Raw genomic sequence first — 16,854 nt, 5'->3', positions numbered from 1 at the left:
AGAGAGTTGTTATTAATGGTTCCCAATCCTGCTGGAAAGGCAGAACAAGTGGGGTTCCGCAGGGGTCTGTTTTGGGACCGGCTCTGTTCAATATCTTCATTAACGACTTAGATATTGGCATAGAAAGTACGCTTATTAAGTTTGCAGATGATACCAAACTGGGAGGGATTGCAACTGCTTTGGAGGAGAGGGTCATAATTCAAAGTGATCTGGACAAATTGGAGAAATGGTCTGAGGTAAACAGGATGAAGTTTAACAAAGACAAATGCAAAGTGCTCCACTTAGGAAGGAAAAATCAGTTTCACACATACAGAATGAGAAAAGACTGTCTACGAAGGAGTACGGCAGAAAGGGATCTAGGGGTTATAGTGGACCACAAGCTAAATATGAGTCAACAGTGTAATGTTGTTGCAAAAAAAGCAAAGAGGATTCTGGGATGTATTAACAGGTGTGTTGTGAGCAAGACATGAGAAGTCATTCTTCTGCTCTACTCTGCGCTGGTTAGGCCTCAACTGGAGTATTGTGTCCAGTTCTGGGCACCGCATTTCAAGAAAGATGTGGAGAAATTGGAGAGGGTCCAGAGAAGAGCAACAAGAATGATTAAAGGTCTTGAGAACATGACCTATGAAGGAAGGCTGAAAGAACTGGGTTTGTTTAGTTTGGAAAAGAGAAGACTGAGAGGGGACATGATAGCAGTTTTCAGGTATCTAAAAGGGTGTCATAAGGAGGAGGGAGAAAACTTGTTCACCTTAGCCTCTAAGGATAGAACAAGAGGCAATGGGCTTAGGCTGCAGCGGGGGAGGTTTGGGTTGGACATTAGGAAAAAGTTCCTAACTATCAGGGTGGTTAGACACTGGAGTGGATTGCCTAGGGAGGTTGTGGAATCTCCATCTCTGGAGATATTTAAGAGTAGGTTAGATAAATGTCTATCAGGGATGGTCTAGACAGAATTTGGTCCTGCCTCTCGAGGTCCCTTCCAGTCCTAGAATCTATATATACACATGGAATAACAAAGAAACTTGCTGAGCAAGAGCCAAGGGAAGTTCCAGCCACCGTCACTGGCGGTAAGAAGGAACTGAAGGGGTGGCGGGTCAGCAGGGCTATATATTAGGCGCCATGAGGGCGCAACTCCAGGGGGTGCCCAGGCCGACCCGACGGATGCTGCTAAGGGAAAAATCTTCTGGCCACCAATTGGAATCGACATGAACAAGCACTCGAAGAAGAACAAAGACTTTCCATATTAATGCTGCATTTTTGTTTCCCATTTTTACACAACAGGTAAGCTAGAACTGAGTTGCAAATCCAGCAATAGATTCCCCCAAAATTGTGAACTTAATCTAAAGTCATGCATTCCTAACTGATGGCAACCTTTTTAATCTATGTGTTTAAACTAAGTCTTAGAAAATTGAAACATAGGACATCAACCGTAAACTTAACAAGGTTTGAGAGGAAAAGAAAAGTATTCATTAGTAGCCAACAGGCACACAATTATTTATTATAATACACAAATATCACCAAAATTTCAAATATTCTAAGCTTGAAAAATTCAATTACTATTCTTTCATTAATGCTTTTAAGAGCACTGGAATGGGACTCAGGAGATCTCCATTCTATTCTCAGCTCTACCACTTGCCTGCTGGGTGACCTTGGCCAAGTCACTTCACCACTGTATGCGTCAGTTTCTCCATCTGTAAAATGGGGATAATGAGACTTAACTCCTTTGTAAAGTGCTTTGCTATCTGCTAATGGAAAGCATTATCCATTTCCATTAAGTCTTATTTTCTGTACTTAACTGGGACACAAAAAATATACTTGGTCAAAACATGGCTTTCAAGATAGCTCAAGAGAAAATATGACTTACGTTTATTTGGTTAAAGTGGTATAAATGCAAAGCTAATGTTTAATTATGAGGGATTTTTTGCTGAACAAAACCCAGTTTTGACTGGAAATAGAGAGGACTGTCAAACATATCATCCAATAGATGTTCCTGATTGCAAGTGTGTTTGAAAAACTAGAGAACCATCCTGCAGGTTCTGTTATGTATTTAGTTTTTATTTCAGTCTAAAAGTAACAGCATTAGAAGGTATTTTTCAGTGGGTAAAAGGGATGGAAATAAAGGTATCTCTGATATAGAGGGTTCAGGAAGACCACTATATGTAGCCCAACATATATCAACAGGGCACAAAGATGGAAGAATAGAGATTTTTAACCAATTGATTGAAACACTCTTTCACCTTTGGCCATTGAAATGGCCAACTCCATCCCAAAAGTGGCTTCCCTCAGGTACTGTAAGAAATAACGGGTGAAATCTGATTCAAAAGTCAACCACAGGGAACTAAATCAGATTACATGTAACAAGGGAAGTGTCCAGCTCTTCATGATCTCACTGATCACCAATATATTTTGAATAGCACATGGAATCAACAGAGGGAGGGGCACATCAGTTAATATCATTGCTACCCAGCCCCCTTTATACAAATGGTTTGGGAAGAGAATTCCAAGTACCAAAGCTAGGCACGTGAAGTGCTGTAGTCTTATATTTAAACAGCAAAGAATGAAAATTCTGCAAGTCTCAGAATTGTTATGTTCTTTCCTTGTCAAGCACCACCACTGTATTTCACTGGTCAACCAATCTAGAAAACATTAAGGTTTGATATCTTATGGACCACCACAGCTAGAAACAAATGTCATACCACCAATGGAAAGCTGGGAATCTCAACTTCCAGCAGTTTACATCCTTCATTTATACGCCCTGTGTGTGGTGAAAAAGTTAACCAGAAAATACCCACGATTCTGATCATAAATTTGTTCTCCAACCACACTTCAATTTTGACAGATTTATCACAGACTTTTATAGTGAAGGGTTGGAAAGCTTTCCAAAAAAATAAAGCACTAATGGTGTAAACTGCTAACATCTAATACTACCTCTTAAGATAGTAATTGCAAAAGTAACAGAGCAGGGTAGAAAGCAAGATGGTAGTCAGGATGACGTAATTATAAAGGTCCATTATTTTGTGAATAGGCAGACCTAGAAATTCTTAGTTATAAAGTTTCTTCAGTTATATCAAATCTTCATACTACTAAAATAAATCCATTTTGACGGTTCACATACTCAAACATATTTTTGCAGCATGCCATAATACTCACTGGAGCAGCAAACAACTTCTCCCCTAGCACAACAAACCCACAGTAGACCTCAGCTACCCATAATCCAACCAACAATTAATTGACAACAATTCATCCACAAAGAAAAAGCAAATCTAAGAAGAAGCCCAGAAACCAAGCATTTTGGTCAGTCTTTCCTGAATCCAGAAATAAAACCACATAATCTTCTCAAGCCAAGATTTGTTTTGAAGATTAATTGGCATTATCCAAGTATTTTCCCCTAAACTTCAGAATTATAAATCCCTCAACATCTTCCCTCTTCATCCTCCCCAGCCATCATTTTATAATAACTGTTTGGAAGCTTGAAATGATGTATTACTCTGATGAAAGTCTACCCTTCTGCAATATGCATATCCTTTATTATTGTAGGTCTGGTCATGAATGGCGGCACAAACATTTATTTTGAGAAAGTTAATTGCAAGGATTTTGTAACAGAAGGAAAAGATTGATCAAATTTGGGTTCCACCAACCTTGACAGTGCCCCTTTCAGAGATATCATCTGGGTTTGTTCTTTGTTCATGAAGTCTCAGACTTTCTTCATCCTTTCCAAATGTCTAATGATATTTCCATATCAGGTACTGATGCCAGTTTTGCATTCTTCTTTCCCTCGCTCCTAGGTAAGCAGAGATTTAAAAAAAACAAAACATTATTTCCCTCCACTGGAAGGCTAGCAAATATTTGTTGAATATACAAAGATAAAAGATACTAATACTTGGACTTCAAAACATTTCAACAGATGTTCAGCTGATACTTTGGACCAATTTTTTTTTTTAAATCAAATGAGATTAATCCATTATTGTAAGCACACTCAGACAAAGGTAACATTAATAAACAAGCACAAATCAAGATTTTTTTTTATCCACACGGACTGAGGTAGAAGTGTTAAATGCTGTTCCATGTCTGAATACGGAGACAAGTACGTATAAAACCTATTGTAAGCCACGCCACCTCTTAAAGTAAGATTTTCACGGTATGCTTGTGAACTAAATCCTAGAGCATCACTGGTTTAATAAATGTCTGATACCATAAATGTTCAGAATACCAACTTGGCTTGGACACATATGCCTTTATAATACTGGAACCTTCCCACTGAGACCTGTAGCCAAAAACTGCTTTTCCTTAAAGTTCAATAACACTGTTCTTCCCCACCCAGTTACTCAGCTTCTATCTACACCTTCATTACTAACATCTTAAGTTACTTAAGAATTGGCAGAAAACTGAAATTTATCATTCCTTAATATATATGAACTGCAGCCATAAAATCCTGAGCTGTAATCTTACATCTCAAGATAAACGTGGTTATGCCTGGTCACTAGTGGGATGTGAGACTGCTGAAGAAAACACAGGATGATGCAGGAGTCATGTTTGTGAATCAATAAATAGAAACTTTTCCATACAACTTCATATAATACCAGTGCCCCATCATGGTAATAGCATTCACTGTGAAGTTGAGAGATGCAGTCTAAGATGAAAGAGAGATCTTGTCCATTAATGATTAGTAAAAATTGCATGCCACCTTCTTTTTGCAACAGGGTTCTCAACCCTATCATCCTGGCCAGATTTCTGTGTGGGTGTCTACATTCTGACTTAGCTGTATTCTCTGAAATTTCAACTGAATACACAAATTTTCACATGCTTGAGATGCTGTGTACTACTGTCATGTGCTCTTTAAACAGCAGCTACTTTACACTACAGATGTGGTTGCATTTCAATGTCAATTACATTTCAGAAGTAATTTGGAAAGGCTCTAGAAATGTAACATACTAGTGCACCACCACTTAAGTTGTTAACTTACCTTATAGTATTTATTTATTTGCTGCACACAGTAAGTTCAGCTCTGTACAGAACATATAGAAGGACATGTCCCTGCCCCCCGGAACTTACCCTCTAAAATAACACAAACCACCTGTTGATTGGATGCACAGCAGTACAGCAAAAAAGTTTTTAAATTAATTATTATAATAATAATGCCATAATAATCCAGGGATTTCTTGGAGTGCGGGACAGTTGGGGGGTATTACTGGCAAGTGTCATGGAAGAAGTGTGTTTTGAGGACATATATGAAAGAGAGGAAGCTTGCTGCACCATGACAGCAAGGATATACTAGTCATAAGGGATAGCATAGAAAGAGAGGTAAGAAAGCAAGAAGGATGAAGAGAAAGTGGTCAGACACAAGGTGTTGGAAGAGTGAAGGGAGCAAGATTCAAATGAAGATGTAGACTGAAGAAGGGCTGTTTAAACCTGATTCAGAAGGCAGGAAGTTAGAGGGATTTGAAGAGAAGATGAGGTGGTCAGAGCAGTGTGCGAGAAAGATTCTCTTTGTAACATTATGAATAGACTGAAGGAGAGAAAGGTGAGGATTAGAGGTTTCAGTATAACAAATGCACATATCCAGCTTAAAAATGATGTACCAATATGTCTTCACATTGCATTCACTTCAGTTACCAGAATTTAAACTGTTTGATCTACTACACAACCAGACAAAAAAGAAAGCATTAAGTCACCTACACTGGGCACACTTAAAAAGTTCACTTCAGTTCTAACAGGATTGAAATATAAGGAATATCACTAAGACTGAAATGTAATTTATGTCACCCACCATACTAAGGAAATAAATTGGGTCTGTACTTTTTTTTTTTTTTTTGAGCTTCTTTATGTTATACAAAGAATACAGGTAGGGTGTGGGGGTTGTTTGTTTTAAGATTTCCAGCTTTTTATTACCTTAAATACATCTGATATGTCAAATCTGGTCTTCTCTGGCTTTGTTCGCAGCTCTGAGGACTCTCATGTTACTGCATAGTATTTTAATGTTTGATCTGTTTCAAGTCCTACAAGAACTAACAGTCATTGCTACTCACTACAATCAATTGACTCCTCAGTCCCAGTAGTTGACAATTGGAGCACATTACGTAAAACAAAAATTCAGCTGATTTCAACAATATTTCAGTAGTAATCAATTCCTTGGTGGCACATTTCTTGCAAGACGCGCTTAACCCTTTTATAATCTATAAATCAGTCTCAACACACATCTTTAAATTCCACTTTACTAAGATTCTTATTTTCTTCCTCCCCCTACACAGGAAAAAAAGTGCCTCTGGAGGTCTAAAAGCATTCCCCATAAAAATGTTCAAAAACAAAAATGTAGCAACCTATACAACTAAGTAACAGGTACACCACAGAGAGATGGCATAAACAAATCTCTACTCACATCATTTGGATGCAATTTATCCACACTAGTAGATGGCTATAAGTCTTAGATCACACTTCTATTGTTTCAGGAACTGCTCTGGTACCACTGAGGAAGTCACTTGAGTTCCAACAGGATGCACAGAGTGGGAGGACGGATGTAAAATTGCCCAGTAATGAGCAAACATTTTTATACTCCAATTTAAACCTTTCTCCCTTCGGCAACCTTTGTGTGTGCAGAAAGCACCCTACCACAGATGCTCTAGTTATCATATGTACCAGTAAAAAAAATCCAGTTGGAGATAAGTCAAGTTTGTCTCCAGCATCCCTCAGGTCACTACAGAATTTTTCCCTTTATGTGAAGGGATAAACAACACTTCCCTATTCACTTCCTCCACACCATTCATGATTTTATAGACCTCTATCATATCCCCTCCCCTTAGGCAATGTCTACACTAGCACTTGCGTCAGCAAAACTTTTGTCGCTCAGTGGTGTGAAAAAAACAACCCCCTGAGCCTCATAAATTTTGCCGGCATAAGTGCTCATGTGCACAGTGCTACATCAGAAGAAGACACTCTTCTGCAAACACAGCTACCGCCGCTTGTTGAGCTGGTTTTATTATGTCGACGGGAGAGCTCTCTCCTGTCATCATAACACAACTGCATGAGTGATCTTACAGCTGTGCTTGTAATTGTAGACATGGCCTTAGTCATCTCTTTTCTAAACTGAACAGTCCCAGTCTTTTTAATCTCTCCTCATACAAAAACTGTTCCATTCCCATAATAATTTTTGTACGAGAGAAGGGCAACATTTTCTAATTCTAATACATCTTTTTGAGATGGGACAATCAGAATTGCACACAATGTTCAAGATACCATGGATTTTACCATAGTTACCCTAGGACTTCATGAATAACTGAAATCAATAAAATAGATTTAAAAAGACACATTTCATGGATGGATGTCGTTAGTGGGGTGGCTTCTGGGTGTCAGAACCTAGCCACTAAGATCCATAAAAGCCATTCTCCAGGACAGGGCTACTTGCCAAATTAATTTCTATAGTAACCTGGAAACAGCAGTTCAATGAAATAATGTTATTGGCATGACTATACACCTGTTGCCAAAGGATAAGAGACACCTACAGTTTGTCGGTCTGTCAGAGGTACTCCCTCTAAGCAAAGAAAGAATGCCAGCTCACGCTCTGAACAAACCTGTTGGCTATGCCTCTGGTTTGAAAGAGTAAGAGGCAGTATCATCCCCCAAAAATGTGGCTAGGGTTATGGTTTACGGATTTCTCTAGCTAGAAAGATTTCACCCTTTTAACACAAAACATAGAACAGGCAAACCGCGATAGGTGTCCCTGCCCTCCACAGGTTGCGAGGGGTGAGGATGAACTCCACCTCACTTTCTTCCCTTAGAGCCTGCTTTGCCCGTGTTTGGATTTTGATAGTACCACAAATGACACACGCGCGGGAGAAAGGGGGGGGGTCGTCATGTCACACACACGCGTGCGCGGGGACGGGGGGGGTCATCGTGTCACACACACACACGCGCGGCGGGACGGGGGGGTCGTCGTGTCACACACCCGCCTGCCCAGGCACTTCCAGCCCCGCACCAACCCTCACCCGGCCGGCCTAAGCCGGGAGAAGGAGACACGAGATGTGGCTCCCGCAGCCTGGGCAGTACCGACCTTCAGGCGCAGGGAACTGCCCCGCCGCTGGGCCCCGCAGCCTCCCCGGGGCGAGGCCGCCATTGCCCGACCGGGAGGGAGCCAGGGCCCCGGCGGGCAGGCCGGACCCGGGGAACGGTCTCCTACTTTTCCGCCAGCCCAGCCGGGCCGGGAGCCCCGGGACACCGATCCCCCGCGCCGCGCAAGTAACGTACCCCCGCAGCAGCGGCTCCTCCGGACGCCACCCCCCACATGGGCAGCGGCGTCTGCCCCTGTCACCGGCCGCTCCCTCTGCTGGGAGCTGGAGGCGCCCCCGGGAGAAGCGGGGCCCAGGCGGGGCAGCGAAACAGCGGCGGGAGCAGCTCGACCTGTGCCCGCGTCCTGCTCTGCGTGTCCCGCGCCCGGCGTCGCCCGCCTGCTCCGTCCCCGGCTCCTGCCGCTGCGGCGACTCCGAGCGCGACGCACTGACAACAACGGCCGGCGGCTCCCGAGACCTGGGGGCGGGGCTAGGGAGGGGCAACCGGCACAGAGAAAGGGTCGCCGCTGCGCATGCGCCGGAGGGAGGTGCCACCGTCTTGCCGTCACGCCCCGGCTAAGGGGGCGTCGTGGGTCGGGGAGGGACAGGACCGAGGGGAGCTTGAGGGTGGGGAAAGGATCGGCTAGGGAAGGGCCGGGCTTGCGGGGGTGAGTCTGAAGGTGGGGGAGGATTTGGAGGTTGGGCTTGGGTTTAAGTGGGGTGGGCTTGAGGGGGGGGTTGGAGGTGGGTGAGGGTTTGAAGGGGAGGGATTGGGGTGGGGTGGGTTGGAGGAGGAGGGTTTGGAGGTAGGGGTGGGTTTGAAGGGGAGGGATTGGGGTGGGGTGGGTTGGAGGAGGAGGGTTTGGAGGTAGGGGTGGGTTTGAAGGGGAGGGATTGGGGTGGGGTGGGTTGGAGGAGGAGGGTTTGGAAAGAGGGGTGGGTTTGAAGGGGGTGGGGTGGGTTGGAGGAGGAGGGTTTGGAGAGGGGGTGGGTTTGAAGGGGAGGGATTGGGGTGGGGTGGGTTGGAGAAGGAGGGTTTGGAGGTAGGGGTGGGTTTGAAGGGGAGGGATTGGGGTGGGGTGGGTTGGAGGAGGAGGGTTTGGAGGTAGGGGTGGGTTTGAAGGGGAGGGATTGGGGTGGGGTGGGTTGGAGGAGGAGGGTTTGGAGGTAGGGGTGGGTTTGAAGGGGAGGGATTGGGGTGTGGGTGGGTTGGAGGAGGAGGGTTTGGAAAGAGGGGTGAGTTTGAAGGGGAGGGATTGGAGTGGGGTGGGTTGGAGGAGGAGGGTTTGGAGAGAGGGATGGATTTGGGGTGGGGGAGAGCTTGACAGGGGAGGGTTTGTGAGGCGAGAAGGTGAGTGTAAGGGTTTGGGGAAATGGGTGAGAAGAACTAGGTGGGGGTGAGAATGTGACAAGGATGTGTGAGGGAAGGTAGGAGGTGAGGGCAGCAGCCAAATGGATCCAGCTCAGGGGTTTTCGTGAGTCGGTGTTTCTTTCGTGGAAGCTGCCATCTTGGGTTCTGGAATCTGATCTTTCAAAATATTAAGCACCTAGCCATGGAGATTGTGAAAAAATCCTTGAAACTATGACTGGAGCATAAAGTGATGCAGCACTGTCTACCTGAAGCAATGGCTCTTTGATATGTGAGCTGCCATTATTCATCTCAGTGGGATATTAAATCTGAATTCTAATTAAAACTATTTAAATGCCAACATTGTTAAATATTTCAGTGCTGATCAAATCACACAAGAAGGTAGTAAAAAAATATTTCTATTAGGGTAACACTCAAAAGTCCCCATCAGAATTAGGGCTGCATTATGTTGGGCTCTGAATAAACGTAGAAAAGAGAAAGGAAAAGGGGAGTCTCACTTTGGCATCTCAAATGGATTGAGCTTGGTTTGTAGAAGAGGTTGGCAGAGTGCAATTTGACTTCCTGCATGAGGGGCTGCATGAGATGACCGATGGATGAGAGAATTCGGCTGAAGTTGGGGGTGGGTGAGTGAGAAGATGAGGTTGAGGGTGGATGAAAGAATGTGAGGAGAAGGCATGACAGGTGTTTGAGAGAGAAATAATGGCGCATCTAATATCATAGAGGAGAATAGAAACGAAGAGATTTTTTTACTGCACCTTCCAAAGGCCCGATCCTTCTTCCACTGAAAACAGAAACAAAATTCTCCTTGATATCATTGGGAGCAGTCAGGCTTCTAGATGCTCAGGAGAGTGACAAAAACACATTTAAACTATTAGAAATTATAAGACTTTTCATCAAAAAGCAACCAAGGAAAACTTCATAACCCTAAGAGAAAGCAGAGATAGTGGCAGATTGGATAACACCCAGCCTCTCAATTAGAAATGGCCAATCAGGACAAATGGTGAGATAGGATAAAACCCCAACTACAGTGAAGACCACTTCCAGGCAGAAGCATGTATCTCTGACGGAGACTCTGGCTTCCTGTCTCTTTTATGTTTTGACAAAACTGATATAGCATGTCATGCTAATAAAATACTATAGATTTATGGATTTTTCTTTTTTAAGTCCAGAAGGCACCATTATGATCAGCTGATCTGACCTGGATAGTACAGGCCACTGAATTTCATCCAAAAGTTCCTGCATTGAGCCCAATAATGTGTGGTTAAACTAGCTTTCTGAAAGAGTTATTAAACTGAAATTCTGTAAGTGTGGAGGATAACAAAAAGGACTCTGTTTTTATTGTAATATAAACATAATTACAGGACACAAAAAATAAATATTCCAGATTCATCATAAACCAGGCTTTGGTTATAGTAATCTTAATGTATCATACATTCCAGTCACTTATCCTCAACAGAATTGGGAATTTGTCCCTTTACATCAGCATTTATTACAGATAATAGGCCCAATTCTCTGCTGTTTAGGGTGACCAGATAGCAAGTATGAGAAATTGAGGGACACTTTTTTTTCGGGTGGGGGGGGTATAGTTGCATATATAAGACAAAGCCTCTAATATCAGGACGGTCCCAATAATATCAGAACATCTGGTCACCCTACTGCTGTTACACAGCTGTTAGGCAGCGGGGGGACGGGAAGCGTTGGGAGGAAAGGGGAGAAGCAGGGATGTGGCGCGCTGGGGGGGGGAGAAGGAGGCGAGGATGGGGGAGCTTGGCTGCCAGTGGGTGTGGAGCACCTGCTAATTTTTCCCCGTGGGTGCTCCACACCCCCGTCAGCCAAGCTCCCCCCTCCTCGCCCCCTGGTATAGGGTTTTGAGGCACCTTCATGCCACGCCCTCTTACTTGGTGTAAAAGAGTTGGAATCGGTGAGGTTTTCACCTTTAGCTTCTATTCTCAGCTTTGCCACTGATGCAGTGTGTGCAAGTGTAAACCTTCTGCCAGGTCTTGTCAGTAGCAACAAGGCCAGGTTCAATATCTGGGGGTTCTTAAAACTAGAAAAACAAAACTGTCTTGAACCCGCACCCAGAAACCTGGAAAAACTAAATACCCCTCCTGAGCTCCCCTAATAGGCAATACTTCCCCACGCACAAGTACTGTATAATACAAAGAAAACTTTTATTCAGGGAGGAGGGAATGCAGCATTAATTTGGAAAAACACAGCAACCATGACCGAAGTATGCAAATAATAAGTAAAACACCCAACCATATAGTAGCTTTGAAAATGTCACAAGAACTACTAATTCTTAGCATGTCAGGCTTTAATGGCATAGCAGGAACTGCAGTAAATATCCAAAGGAATCATAGAGTGCCTTTTTTTGGATGTATACTGAAAGTCTGCAAGACTGAGGGTACGTCTTCACTCAAGGGGGGGGTCGATTTAAGATACGCAAATTCAGCTACGCGAATAGCGTAGCTGAATTCGACGTATCGCAGCCGACTTACCCTGCTGTAGGGACGGCGGCAAAATCGACCTCTGCGGCTTCCCGTCGACGGCGCTTACTCCCACCTTCGCTGGTGGAGTAAGAGCGTCGATTCGGGGATCGATTGTCGCGTCCCAACGGGACGCGATAAATCAATCCCCGAGAGGTCGATTTCTACCCGCCGATTCAGGCGGGTAGTGTAGACCTAGCCACAGAAGATATGAAGTAACACAATGGGAGTGGAAATTGGATGGCTCAGGAAATTGGCCACCTTTCACCTCAAAGTTACTAGTCTGCATTCGGGCTGGGTAACCACAGAAAGTCATTAATCTCTGACAGCCATTCAGTGATATATGTGAAATGAGCCTGTAGTCTCGGTCCAGTTGCTAGCTGACAGGAGTTCATGTTACCAACACCAGCATAAGATAGTACAAATTGGCATCTTGGTTGGTAGCCTCAGCAAATGTGATGCATAAAGAATGAACAATACTCTCACCCCAAAAATATGATGTCATTATCCCTTTGGGCTGAGGCATTGCAGCACATGGTCTTCTAAGGGAAGATAGCAGATCAGTGTCCACAGGCATGACTTAAAGCGTTTGACGTGATAAACTAATGAAACATGGTAAAGTTAGGGATGGTTCTGTAGTTGGTAATTTGCATTTCATTGCAATTATGATCTAGGGCTGGGCCTCAATTATTTAAGAAGGATTCCCAATAACTCTCCTGGGAAGTCAGACTAAGTAAAAGTGTGGAGCCCAGTTCTGGAAATGGAATTTCCCCAACACTGATATATTGCCATGAGTGTGATTCTGGAGTACTGTCTTTCTTTTCCTGGTCTTGGAAAGTTTGAAAAGGCTTCTGAGGGAGACAACACATTGCTATTCAGTTATTCCTAATGTGCTCCTCAATATTTCCTATCTAGTTCTCCATGGCCAGAAGGAAGATTAACGAAGCATAGACTCTGAAGGAAGGAGGCAATATAACATTAGTAGAGGAAACGAAGGTGAATCCTCAGGATTCTGAGGAGCAAATGCAGGAGCCATTAAAAATAAACTATAACAATTAAAAAGAACTATAACAAAAACAAAGATTATTTATATTCATTTAGTACAATAATAGTTTGACTAAACTAAACTGCAGGAAGTAATCAATAGTATGTTGGTTGCTCCAGCACAAACAATAGCAATTAATTTTTGTAAATCAGGCTTACGTCAATGTCTTTCCTATAAGCAGGAAAGAAAGAAAATTAGAATTCTGATCATATGACAAATCACTTAACCCCAATGTGTGTTACTGAGGCATAAGTGCTACTGGCTAAGATATGACCTATATACACTACAGTGGCACTTTGTAAATGAAGTATGATCAACATATCCCATTAAGGCAAATATTTAAAATCTTTTACAATATTATTAGTTTTATTTATTTTTCGGGAAAAGGAAACACATGTATTAGTTAATGAAGTGGCCTCAGGACATTGTCCAACATGCACGGTTGCTTTAACAGCATCAGTTCTTTTTATGGACCTGTCAGAAACTTTAAGTAGATACAGTGCACTGTAGAAAATGACAAGATTGAGCATGAAGATGTGTGGCTGAATCCCTGTAATTCACGTCTCAACAAACAACATAATATCATTGATTTAAAAAGGAGCAGTTTCTTAGAAAGAAAGCTTGTTATGCTGGAACTGAGTCTTTGAGTGTAATTATAGTCATGCAGCAACAGTAATCATGTCTTACACAGGAAAAAGTGTTTCATGATATAGCTGATATTTACCATAAAGGGACAGCATCAGGTAATTTACAGGCTTAACTGTTAGGTTTTGAAATATAAAAAGAGGGAGCTTAGAAAACTTAATACAAACAGAAAGGTTTGCTTTGTTTTATATTTAATCATTTTTTTAAAAAGCTAAACATTCCCCTACAGTGTTGGAAATTTAAACAAAAGAGCTAGTCATGAGACTAGCTAGTGCTAGTGCATGAGAACCAGAAAGTGAAAGTGAAATTGTTTCATTCTCCAAACTAAATGAAATGCTGAAAGCAAGTTAACGTACTCAGTTTCAATAATTTAAGGAGGCATTAGTTGCACTCTCTAAAAGGGTAGAAGAGCTCCTGCTGTGGCCTGTGTTCCCTAGAAGCCCCGGAGGAATTAGATCCACCTCCACCCACCTCACTCCCAACCTGGGCTGTGTCTTAATTTAGCCCATTAGTTAGTTTCATTTCTTTCATTCTGTCTCTTTCTGTGAGGTGCCTTTAGGTATGTGGGATATTAGAAGAATGCAGTTGGCCTACTCTGCAAGAGTCTCATTTACAAAGTTGCCAGTAGATATACACATTTTCTCAATTCATGCTGAAAAGGAAAAAATCAATTTTCTTAAAATGACAGCAGTGACTATGACCTTGACATTCTGAGTAGGCATTCAGTAAAGTGAAAAAGAAAAAAGGAAAGAACTGCAGGAAAGAAAAATACTTTTTTAAAAAAGCAATGCAACTGCAGGGACTTCTAATTTATAAAATCTGACACACAGTGTAGCAGATGAAAATTCAAGCAACGCAAAATAATTAACCTTATACAATACTTTCTTATTTGAACAGCTAAAAGAAAACTACAATTTTTTATGTTTCAAAGAATCTTTTACTCTTTAAAGCAACTTGTGTATATTCTTTAACATCCACATTCTACAAAGTGAAATAATATTGAAAGCTACACATTTTCTCTTTTAAATCTCCAGGCAAGGCATCTTTAATTCAAAATAAAAGGCAAAGCCAAAAGTAATTAATTAAACACAGAACTTTAAATTCCATTTCTACTTTAAAACAGTAACAACCTCTTGTCCAATCACTGGCAACTAGCATTTGTTGTCCATTTACAGCTATGATATAAAAAAAGAAACAGGATGTTTTGATTCGTAACTGGGCTATTCATTCATTTTAACGGGTTGTCAAGCTTGAAGATAAATTTGTGGATTTCTTTGTTTTTCTGCATGACTGTTCTATATCTGAAATGCATGCATCACTGAAGTCTCAAAAGTGATGTTGACACTACTTTGACGTCATACTGAGCCCTATAAGCTCTTTCCCCCACAGCTACACAACTGTGAATCAAAAAGAAAAATTTCTTTGAGGGCTAAAATTGGGCAAGTTGTAGCATGAGGCAATTCCTCTTCCTTTGATCCAGAGAAAGTCCATGACTAGTTTTAGCCAGCAAAATCTGAGTGCTTCATTCACCATTCTGTTACATCCGTTTTAAGCCAGTATAAGAGTGGAAAAATCAGACCCTCTATTTTTATCCTTTTATATATATATATATAAAAATCAAGGCTAGAAATATATATATATATATTATTAATGACCATCTGTGTAGCCGTATTTGCCCCACAGGACTATGACAGTATTCATTTTAGAAATGTTTTACAAGAATTTGTTTTTTAAACTTTGCTGTATTGCTTTTGATGGTGAAATTTTACTAGAAGATCTATCTTCAGGGTCAACGTTTGTTCTCACATCAGTACAAACCCATTAATTTAAGTAAAAATCAGACTTTGGCAGACTATTTCAGCCTCTTCTTGTCCACTTCCTCTACAATACACCATAACATGCACAATGTGCTATGCTGTAAAATGAACAAAATCTAAGGGCTTACTTTACATGATTTAACAGCATAATATATCTTGATGTAACATCAAAGATGCATTCCCTTGTAATAACCCATGTAAAACTGTAGTAGATTGTCAGAAATATATTTAACATCTCAATTACAATTTACTAATATTCAAGTGCTTCAAAAAGAATTTTACACTCTTATCTGCAAGAAATAAAATACTCTACTTGAGAAATAAGAAGCACATTCCTTATATGTTGCTTTAACTAAGAAAGGGTGGGGATATTTCACAACCAATCACTCATGCAAAAAGTTTCCATACAGAGTCACGCCTGATGATTTTACAGATAGTTGTATATATTACTTCCCTGAAACAAATCTTACAAGGAGACAAGAGAAAAGATATTTAAAGGAAGTCTTTCTAAATGTTAATATCCTGTATGATGTTTCACATCATCTTATTTTCCCCATCAAATCTGTAAACTATAATTGGAGCTTAACCTGGAAAAGATTTCTTGAAGTCCTAATTCTCCCAACATTTGTTTTAAATTGCTTGTTGCGAACTCTTCCTTTTAACTGCTTGTTTGAAGTGTACTGTATCATACAGTTTGCTTACATCATCCGTCTCAAGGAAACACAAGCACGAACATGTAATAAAACTGTTATGGTACTTGTTTGTGCTCTTTGCTTACTAGCTGACGAGGCAAGCAATTATACTGATCTAGCTATTAAATGCATTTATTACTTGTATTTGATTTAGTGCCACATCTGTTTCTAAGCAGGAACCATCTCGGAACAAGGTGTGGGAGTTTATGAGCAATAGTTCTCCAACTTCTCACTTCTATGACACCTTTGTAAATAAGAGCTTCTCTCCTAGACCACCTCCTCTCCTAACATCCCAAACTCCAACTGCTTGATTCTCAAAATATTTCATACTGTGAACTGCCAAGAGGGACTCTAAGGACCACTGATCGCACTCAGACAGCTGTTTGAAAACTACTGAGGACAAGTTGTATTTACCCTCTTCCTGGCCAGCAAGATATTTTCTTCCCCTTTGCACCCCATAGATGCATCAGGCACAATTAGATTGTCTACACTCTCCTAAACAAGCCCAAAGAGGACATGGATTTGAGCTGGCCAGCTACAGAAAACAGAGCATATTACACCTTGCCAGAGTGTGGTGCAATTGACACACTCCCCCTGGGTATCAGGGGGCTCCAGGACAAATGGTGTGACTTCCACTGCTTCCAATGTGGTCTGTACCTAAGTGGCAGAATTGTGCACTACAATCTTTTTTTAGAGTTATTTAAGGTGCCACCTTTTTTGGATAAACTACTGATCAGCCTTTTATCCCTCTCAGTAGTTTCAGA

General features: G+C 41.7%; 1 protein-coding gene across 1 annotated transcript in view; it reads right to left on the bottom strand.

Moving 5' to 3' along the window:
- The window catches only part of SNRK (SNF related kinase), an 87,568-nt gene extending 79,265 nt beyond the window's left edge, over positions 1–8,303 (bottom strand). The window contains exons 1-2 of the mRNA XM_065399414.1: positions 8,236–8,303; positions 3,636–3,778 (exon numbers count right to left, since the gene is read on the bottom strand). The gene's annotated coding sequence lies outside the window, so the exon portion shown is untranslated. The remainder of the gene's footprint in view (positions 1–3,635; positions 3,779–8,235) is intronic.
- Between the last annotated feature and the right edge of the window lie 8,551 nt (positions 8,304–16,854).

Source organism: Emys orbicularis, chromosome 2 (genome assembly GCF_028017835.1).
Source record: "Emys orbicularis isolate rEmyOrb1 chromosome 2, rEmyOrb1.hap1, whole genome shotgun sequence".
Taxonomy (NCBI): domain Eukaryota; kingdom Metazoa; phylum Chordata; order Testudines; family Emydidae; genus Emys; species Emys orbicularis.
This window is presented reverse-complemented; position numbering and strand designations above follow the sequence as displayed.